The following is a 10,314-nucleotide window of genomic DNA, read 5'->3' on the forward strand; positions in this document are numbered from 1 at the left end:
GAAAGTCTTCTGTCCTCTTCTTTTTCTTTTTGGTAAATGCTTAAAACTGAAACTGTGATCAATGCATTAGCACTGGTTGGTGAACCTCAGAAGGAGGTATCAAAAATTTTTGAAGCAAATCCAAAAGCACAACAAAGCATTTTAGTGTAGAAATCAGGCTAAAAATCTTTCAAGATCAAATTCCCTTGTGAGATTTCCACTTTTACACGTGCAGAAAGTATCACAAGACTGTTCTTGCGTATCACAACATTGCAGTAATTCTCACTGCAGGAATTACAGTTATGTGTGAATATTAAAGTAAATAAATAGCCAAGCTAAAATGTTTTGAGTTCATTTCAGGTTATAGGCAATGGCTCTCTACTGTTCATGCACCTTCTGAACTGTTTCCTTTGTCCTTAGGCCCTAATTTAGCAAAACACTTTAAAGTGTACTCAAACGTAAGCATCTGGATTTTCGCATCAAAGTCACTACTCTATTCACATATTCAAAGCCAAGCAGGTGTTAGAGAATTTTTTCTAGGTAGATGATGCAGAGGACGGTTTTCAAAAAAGAGACAGCGCTGTCTACAGAGGAAGCAGGAGACTCTGCCCAGGCTCCTGCTGTTTACTGAACTTTAGGAAGACCTAATTACTGGTCTGTCTGAAAATTCAGCATGCCCACTGAGGAAGGGGCCAAATCTCTAGCAAGACTGTGAAGTTTTTGTGAAAATTTATTCTTAATTAATAAGTTGTCCTTATACGGCAACCATCTGCAGGATATAGGGCAATGGGTATCAAATCCAACGCTTAGGAAATAAATCAGAGCCATCAGTGAAGCTCAAAAATCTCATAAATTATTACAGTGGAGTGAAATATTTTTTATACTTTGGAAACATGGGAAGTAGTTGAAATTCTGACTTTTGGAAGAGAAGTGGAACTTGTCATAGCCCCCTGTTGAAAAGCAGCAGTCTTTTGTAGTGTTCAGTTTTATTCAGAGATCCTGTACAACTTTTGGCATGGATGAGGGCATAGAATCATGCATTGTTTTCTGGAAATCTCATGATGTCAGTGAAAATGCAGATAAATCAAAGAAAATGGAACATCATGAGGAGACAAGAAGAATTGGTTTATGAAAGAAGATTAAGAGAATCAAATTTATCTAGCTTGTCCAACTTAAATTAAATCTCAAATCGTGATGAATAAACACTTTAAGACTGTGAACAGCAAGGACAGACACATTATTTAGTGTTTTTCAGAGAATTATCACTGGGAATATCAGGATGAAAGTAAGTAGTAGAAGATACTGGCTGGGTATTAGTAGAAGTGCTCCATAATGATATAGAAGAACAAGTTCGCAAAGAAAAAGTAGTTCAAATAATTAAAAGTGGATTGGACAAAACATTGGAAAATCTCTATTTTAATACCTCATTCATCACTGTGATGATAGCCTTTTTAGAGAAGAAAATTTCCCTTACACATGAATGTGATAGTAGTCCATCTTTTTCTTTTTCACTAACTCTAATTTCTATTTTCTTTTCTGCCTCTACTGTCTATTTCTTGCTGAGAAAAGTGTATTGGTCTGATGCCTAAGATTCAGTTCCTAATCAGTGATATCTCAGCTGTTACTTTTTCTTCCTTTCCCACAGAGAGTTCTGTGGTGCCTATGGTACGTGATTTTTGTCAGTATTATTCTGCTTCATCCTGTCTGGTGTACCTAATAGGAATGCTTAGGACAGATGATAGGACAGTGCTGTCAATTAATAACATTATAATATGTTCACGCAGTCATAGAAGTTGAGGATTGAAGAGCTCTGTGTAATCACCTGTTCTGGCTGCTGCCTTTGATTCTTATTCTGTTTCAGATCCTTGCTCAGAAGGTTTACATACTTCAGTCCAGGCTTTGTGAGAGTAGCCTGTAATTTAAATATGTTTCATTGACAGACATGCTCTTTCTTTCCATTGGTCTTCTGTTTTTCTACTCTACTTTCTGTTCTGCCCCATATCCTCAAATGAAAGAAACTTCAATTTTTGCTCCTCCAATCTTCCTTCCTTATTCCTCTCTTAACCAAAAGACACAGACTCCATCTCTCCACCTTAAATGATCCTTTGCTAAAGTTTTGAGAAATATTTTGATATCTCTCAAAAAGTCCAGCTTCTCCTGGGCTTCCTCCAATATGTCAGTATCATATTGATAGTAGTGCCAAATAGATTTTATAGGTAATAAATAGTATATCAATCTGAACACAGTGACTTGGGCCTGGGTCCAAGAATGCATGCATTTAAACAGGTGAGTAGTTGCCATGTTAAACTAGAGCTTTAAGGCTGATAATATAAACTGCATATTTCCTCATCATCCTCAGGTATATCCTGGGAAAAAGGCACAACTGAAAGGTTGCACAGTGTGAGCAAGGGAAATCTGTGCAGAAAATTAATTCCAGAAGTGATGTTCACTAGCTATACTACGTGTGTACAAATGGGTGTCTTACTGCCTTTATCATCTCTGAGTTTTGCAGTTTCTGAGATACAAGGCAGTCTCTCAGGTGAGGGGAGGCAAGCCCCAGGTGCCAGTCCAGCTCCCACCCAAGGCTTCGCTCTGCTTAGCACTGTTGTTAGCAGCTTAGATATTCCTAGCATCTTAGAGGCTTGGATATAACTACTGAGATGGCAATAAACTTCTCAGCCTTTCTCTACTGTATAGGAAATCTGAACGTGTTCAAACTCAAATACATCACAACATCTCTTTCTTTCTACTATGGTTTTGTTGTTTTTTTTTTTTTTTACAAATTTTGCAATTCTGTCCATGCCCATTTGTTGAAAGCTTCATTTCAGGATTGTGGCAAAAATCTAGCCTTCAGAATGCTCCATTACTTAGAGGTCATGGCTCCACTGCCATTTCTGCATGTAAGGATGTCTTCCATCTTTCTAGGAGAGGAATAAAGACAGGAAATGCTATGATCATCTGGTTCAGCCTCCTTCTCCCCAACCCTGGAACTGGGGCTGTATTGTTTTTCTCTAGTCTCACAAGACTTCTCCAGTACACCAACAGTCAAGCAGTTCAAGCAATTGATTTTGCTGTTCTGATTGCTGCTGAAAACAAAACAGAGTTCCTCACTGAATTGGTCATAAAAATGCCCAATCTGAGATGTCAATAGAAGCCACCAACATATGCATGGAGTTTAAATTTTTCTGCACTGGCACATTCTACTTCTATTGAACTAGATCCTCCACCATGGTCCCCAATTTCTTAATTTTATTGGTTCCTTTCTAGTTTTTAACCAATCATTTTTTTTTCTTAAAGAAGAAGAAATTTCACTATTTCACTGTGAAATGCAAAATAAATGCATTTTACCTTTGTCCCAATTTCAGTGTGATCTTACAGGTACCTATTTACTAGTGCAGCACTTCCGTTTCACTAGATAAAAGGACCTTGCAGAAGCATCTGTTCCCTTGCCCCAACTGTCTTACATACTACAATGGAGACGTCCAAAGCAGCAGGACTTCAGGGAGGGCAGCCAAACTTCAGTGATGATCCTGGCAGCCACAGGCGAATACGGAATTGATTGCATGTGCAATGCAAAAGGGTTGAACATGCTGGTTAGATGCATTAGCTGTGTTACGCTTATGTTTGTGTATGTGAAGGAGTTACAGAAAGAAAATAAATGACTGCCCTTGTGAGTGTCAAGGGTAAGTGGGACTACTATTGGAAGATCACTTGCAACTCCGACAATGTGATTTCTATAACATACCTGTGGTTTGTTTGTAGCACATGGAGCCATTACATGGTGTACAAGCTTGACTAAAGTACCATTGTTTTCCCCCAGTCCCCTTAAGCTTAATCAAATTAAGCAATTTGGTGCCCTTAGCGCATTTCGCACATGCAAGCCTCTTCCCAGCCCTTCAGTGGATCAAATCCTCATGTCTTTACTTCTTTCCCTGTCCTTCCCTAAGAGGTATGTTTGGCAGATCCTGTGGCAAAACTGAGCTGCATTGAGCCCTGTAGGACCTGGACAGAGAAATCTCATGGCACCAATCTCACTGCACAATCATGGATTTTTACAAGAGTCTTGTCCGTATAAGAGTGATAAAACAAACTTCACAATAATTCTCCTGGTATGCTCAACATGAATCTTTGCCATATATCACCACTTACAACTGTGGAAAAGGCAAAGGCTCAAACATTTGGCATGGTAGCTGGTACCTGCAGTCACCAACTGGTGCAAATTCAGAGCAGGAGGTGAAATTTTAAACAAGAATGTGAAGGACGTCCTGGCCATCGTTAACACGAAAATAAGACTTCTTCCTGCTTCTGCTCTCTTTAAGAATGAGGATTAGTTTATTACTGAGATAGCTGTCATTTTGGAAATTAAAGAATACAAGGGACAAAACCCAAGTCTGCCTTTGCTATTTCAGGAAAATACCTTTACTTTTTTCTGAGTACATATGGCAAGCAAATGCATATGATTATTTTTGCTGGTATCTGAAATGTGGAAATCACAGCCTTTATGGAGGAAATGTTTTTTTCATTATATAGTGTATGGCTGGCCAATGACTATCTGCAGCTCATCGTACTTTATCCTGAAGCCAGCAACAGATCTCTTACACTGAAAGGCTGTTGCTGGTTTAGTTATTGGTTGTAGCACATTTGAAACAAATGGTTTAACTACAATTTATCCAAGTCTATAATTACTCAAATTGCTCAAGGGGCTCTGTAGGTTCCATCCCAGCTGGAATTCTTCTTCCTATTTTTATTTTTTTCTTTTCTTTTTTTTTTTTTTTTAACATAAGGAAAAAATAGCATGGAAAGTGTTAAACAAAATACATTATTTTAAATTTTAGAGCAACCTCATGCACTGGTTCAGCTGTCCCCATTAGTCTTTCCATGCCATACTACTGCAGCAGCCTCTGCTAGAGAAGGAGGGTTTTTTTGACTTTATGTTTCTCTCTTTTTTCTTTCCTTTCCTTTTTTTCTTTTTCCTTTTTTTTCCCCTCTCCCCCTCCCCAGCCACCCCCGGTCAATAATTGGCCTACAGGAATCCACTCAAAGCTGAAGCTTGAGAAACTTGTGTGAATTTGGAAAGCTGGCTGCATTTCTGTAAGTGTTAATGGTTTAATATTTATCATTTTCCTCTTATTTCTTGAGATTTTGACTTGGAATTTGGAAAAGAAATAAAAGCTAGTCATAAAATTAAAAAAAACCAAACCGACAGCTGGCTATTTGAAAGGGCAGTATAAAGAGTTTTCATCTTCTTGGATGCCTATGTGCTGCTTGCATTCTTGTTACTCTTTTTAAATGGCATTCCTATACCTGTTGGAAGATTTATATGTCAACTGCTTTGGAAAATTTAAAACCATTGCTTCATGATGTGAACAGGATCCTTTGCGTCTCTCGTAATAACAACCCATTTTTCTATCCTTCTTAATGGGAGTATGATTCTTTAGGTGCAGAGTAACAAAATGTGACATGCAATAGTGGACAGCTGTTAAGTGGCCCCTACAAAAATACTGACTAGTCCAGAATTCTTGACAGATGAAAAGTATCCTAGCCTCCTTGGTGAGGGAATTGTATGTTTGACTTGTATATTTAACTAATGGCCATTTATAGTATGATATTTTGTAAATTACCAGAAATACAAACTAGTACTATGATTTGTGGGAAAGCTTGTGGAGTTACTTAGTAATGTAGGGCATTGCTTGGCTCACTACCTTCAGTGTTTCATCAGGTATCTAATTTGGAATGGTACCATCACAGTTTTCATTTTGGCATTTGCATTCACATCCACTTTATTCTAGTCTCTTTCAATCACTGCTATGAGGGGGAGATATCAGAGCTAGAATCAGGATTACACAGTACTCCATCTTAAGCTTCTTGTTTCAGAAATCAAACTGTACAAAGTGTTAATATCTGACTGGTTTTCTGTAAAAATATTACCTGCAAAACTCATGCTGGAGTGCAAGTGGATGTAGAAAATTGATCAGTTCAGTCTCATTTTGGACCTCAGGCATCATCTAACTTGTCAAATCAAAAGAAAAAGGAAGTTTGACTTTTCTGTCCACTTGGAAAGAGGACATAACAACAGCCATATAGATCCAGCCTGAAGTGTCCTTGTCCTGTTATGTGTTTTCTGACATAGACCCATAGGTGGAGGAATGTTAGTGGATTTACTTATGGGAAAACAAATTTCTGAAGTGATTAGAGGCATAGCTACTGGCATATATTGGAGCATTCTTGTTTGGGCCTTCTTCATCCTGCTTTCACATAGTGGTATGAAATGAGCCCCCTCAGTCCATCAGGCTTCTTTACAAACAAATCCAGGAAAACTCTTTTGTTGTCACAGTTTTTGAAAAACATAAGGTATTAGGAATGGAAAAGTTAGAATTGCCTGTCCTTTCCATTTTTTATTTCTGTCTGAAATAATATAGTTTTCAAAGCTAGGATTCAGTCATCACTGAAGCCTGATGTAGTGTGGTGGCTTAACTAACACATTACACTTGATGTTTGCAGTGGACTGGGAACGCACTCTGTCAGTCATCATGTCGCTGCCGAGTGGTGCTGAGCTAAGCAGCTTCCACCTTAGAGGGAAAGGCATTGTAACAGGATCAGCTGTGATCAATGAAGTGTAACCTTTAGCTGTGTCTACACTATGTGGTGTTCCTGGAATAGTTATGTTTGTAAGGAGGGTAAAAATACATATGGGGATATACAGCAAACTTAAACCAGAAACCTTCTCTGCACCCAGGTAGATGCAATTCATTTTGTCTCTTGTTTCTGCATAATTATGACTAAATGTTAAAATATCTGCTGCTTTGGCTTCTAAAACAGTTTCAGAAATTATTTTATGGCATTATTTTCAAACTCAGGCTTGTGCATCCTCCAAGTTGCTCTACCCAAGGGGGGATACTGAGATAAATAAATCACAACATCCAAGGCCTTTGTGTAAGCCTTGAAGCTAGCTTAAGTATAAAATGAAAAAGCTCCATAAACGGATCCCCGGATATAAGGTCACTATAGCTTAGCTGTGAGTGGGATCAGAAAAATTCCCATTATCCATTTTAAGTGCATGGAAAGACACAGAGACTGATTTCAATTAGGTTTTATATACAGTAAGTTGTGTTCAATACAATTGCTTCCATTTACACTAGTACAAGCAAAAGGAAGGCTGGGACCATTTTCCCTACTCTGAATATTTTAAATAGTTTAGTAAAACTAACACATTTATATCTCTTATTATCACTTCACTGTGGCAGTGTTTTATAAGCAGGAATGAAATTTTCTCGGTGAGTCCCTGCTGGAAAGACTGTTCCCATTTCACAGCCAGGGAGCTGAGGCATGTAGGTCAACAACCTAATCCAAAGTCCAATTTTTAGCACTCTTATGAAAGACCCTTGAATTATTTCATTGTGAACTGAAGATAGGTTTGCCTACTTCCAAGCCAGAACACATTCTGTAATTTGTCTGTAAAGCAGCTGTGCCCAAGCACAGCACTCAAGGTTATGTGCAGAGAAGCCTTAGCCTTAAGTTTCAGTCTTTTGCATCCCTATGACTCTTACAGCCTATTCACAGCCTGGGGCATTGAAACCAGTAGCAGTGTGGAGGTCAATTTTTAAAAACACCAGTAAGGCTTGCATAGAGCTGGTTTTGGGGCTGTGCCATCTGGAGAGAGATGTTGGTGGCTCCCACCTTCTGGCTCACTCTGAGTTCTGAGAGCGGCGGGAGCTTCTGCCTCGTACAGATGCAATTTAATGATGATAGAAAATGGTAGCATATTGTTTCTGTAAGAGGCAGTCTCTCATGGATCCCACAGCGTTCTTACCAGCATATTTAACCTCTAATCTGGGAAAGAAAAATACCATCTGGTACACACCACCCTTGAAAGGTTGCTGTCCCCGCCTTGATGTGTACCTGGAGAGCTCATGTAAGTACTGCACTGAGTTACCCATGCTGAATGAACCCGCCTGGGCCCCAGAAGAAGTGAAGCAACATTAGTGTGATGCACTATCTGACTTAATATAGCTGACTTTGCAGCAGGGCTAATGAGCTGGTGCAGAATGCCATATTTGCCTGGCTATGCTGCTTCCAGTAGTGGAGCTGGCTTATTTAGAGCGTGCTTAGGTACCTCTGCCCAGAACTGCACAGGCCATGTTGGCAGATCCATAAACTCTTAATGTTTAATGAAGAATATTTTGTTTCTTGATTTTATTTATCTCATCAGAGAAAATATCACACTTTCTGTCCTAAGGAACCCATGCTTCCTTGTTTGCTTATTTATGCAGTGTTAATCCTGTTTTCACTATTAAGGTGAGGAGGATTCTGGCACGAATGAGAACTTGCCGTTAAGGTCTGACAACCCTAACTCACGATACCTGCCAGACTTAACATATCACCTTTGCAGTCTATGCCTTACCTCTGCGTTGTCTCTGTAGCAGAGAGGACAGGAAGGGCTATGTGTCCACTCTCAATCAAAATCTGTGGTCAACTGATTTAAATTGATTTAAATCACCAACAGTTTCGGTACATGCTCCTGGGTAAACTGGACTGTGCTGCCAGAAACTGAGCTGCTCTGTTTCTGACCGGGGTGGGCTCACCCCTCTTTAGGCAACCTGCTGACCTGAGCTCTCTGGGATCATCGGACTGATGACAAAAGTGATGTGGAAGCCTGGCTGGCCGAGCACACTGCAGCCCCAGGCTCATGGGCACCCACCCACCTCCTGAGCTGCTGGGGTGACAGGCATGGTTCATCACACCCAGCTTTCTCCTTAGAAGCAGTCAAAAATTGCCAGTGCTGACTGTATTTCTAGTCATGAGGGAGTGATATTGGGAAGAGTTTTCAGTGAGCAAATACCATGCCTTGGACTGACCTTGCTGGTGAAGACACTACCGCTGTGTGAACACACAGCTCGTTCTGCTACCTCTGTGAAAGAGATGAGGTGAGACTTACAGGTCTGACCTCATGAGTTACTGCTGAGAGTGTGAATCAGAGCCCCAGGCCCATTGGTGGTGTCTGGCCATTGCAAAGAAGCAATTCTTCCTTGGCCTGGTTCTGCAGTTCTTTAATAATAAAGTGTCCTCTCAGAGACAAAATGAAAATGTGAGATAGACAGAAGTTTTAAAAATGAAGCTGCGTTACTGGCTTTTGTGTGCATAGGGACAGAACTAACTGGCTGCTACTTTGGTCTGTTTGGAAATCTCAGTCCCATTACTGCTTTCATTCTTTCAGCGGGTTGCAAATAGAGCTATTTTGGTTTAAAAAGATTCCTCATATACATGTTAAAATGTGTTTGTTTCATTTTTTTAAAAGTGCTTGTAAAGTAGCTTGGAAATAATTGTTCCTGATGTTTAATTAGGTAGTGTTTGAAAAGCACTTTGAAAATGAAAAATGGAGTAGAAGTGCTAAATATTCCTGCCTAAGGTTGATTAATTATGGACAGTAAATCTTACATTAGCCCATGTGATAAATGTGAGTGAGTAGACTGCACAATCTATTAAAGGAAACCCAGGCACATACGTTTTTCCCTCTGCATATGCATCTGGGGCTGATAATCTGGAGGTTGGAGAATTGTGTCTGCTTTGTAGATTCTCATCCCCTTTTTTATTCAATGTTATTGAAGACTTTAGCAGAGAATTCAGAATCTGGCTTTTCAGAGCTAGCAGAGGGGCGATCCGGGGCATGGGAACCTGCTGGGCTCCTTCAGAAGTTTCTGCTTTCAACTTCACAGGAAGTTGTTAGACAGTGAGGCTACATCTATATTAGTAAATCAAACATGTCCAGCTCTCTGCCACTGAAGTCACCTGGCACTGAACTGCCCACATCCACACGATTAAACACTTTTACCCTGTGAGAGTGAGGTGGTTGCAGCCAGGCGCTCTGATGGGAAGAGTCCCTGGCCTATGCTAACTCAGGAAGTCTTTCTGGAGATTGCTTGGGTGAGTGCAAGTTGGCCAGGGTCAAAATCATTCTAGAAATTTAACAGTGGAGATGATCAAGGTTCAGTGCCTGAGCCTGCCCAGCACTGTTTATTTTACTGGTACAGATGGGCCCCGAGGGGCTGTAGCCTTCACCTGGAGTACTTAGCTCTGCTGTCTTCAGGGCACCTTCCACTGATGGAGGGGCACAAAGCTGCTTTTCTACAGGCCAGATCATGTCATATGATATATGTATCTTGCTGACCTCTCCAAGCTGTGGCTGTTTTGGGGCAGCAATAGCAATATCTGGTCTTAAAGGGCTGATGAAACTAACCACCCAGCTTCACTTGCACTGCAGAATAGATGATAGATTGCAGGACCACTTGGTGTCTTTGACAGGTTTTAAGTGGGGCTAATGTATAAAGAGCAAATGTT

The 10,314-nt window shown here is 40.2% G+C and overlaps 1 non-coding gene across 1 annotated transcript; it reads right to left on the reverse strand.

The window, feature by feature from the left end:
- Positions 1–8,727: 8,727 nt before the first annotated feature.
- Positions 8,728–8,868, reverse strand: LOC142081501 (U4 spliceosomal RNA). Its single transcript, XR_012673365.1, has one exon. It is a non-coding gene; the product is annotated as a U4 spliceosomal RNA (small nuclear RNA).
- Between the last annotated feature and the right edge of the window lie 1,446 nt (positions 8,869–10,314).

Source organism: Calonectris borealis, chromosome 3, assembly GCF_964195595.1.
Source record: "Calonectris borealis chromosome 3, bCalBor7.hap1.2, whole genome shotgun sequence".
Lineage (NCBI taxonomy): Eukaryota > Metazoa > Chordata > Aves > Procellariiformes > Procellariidae > Calonectris > Calonectris borealis.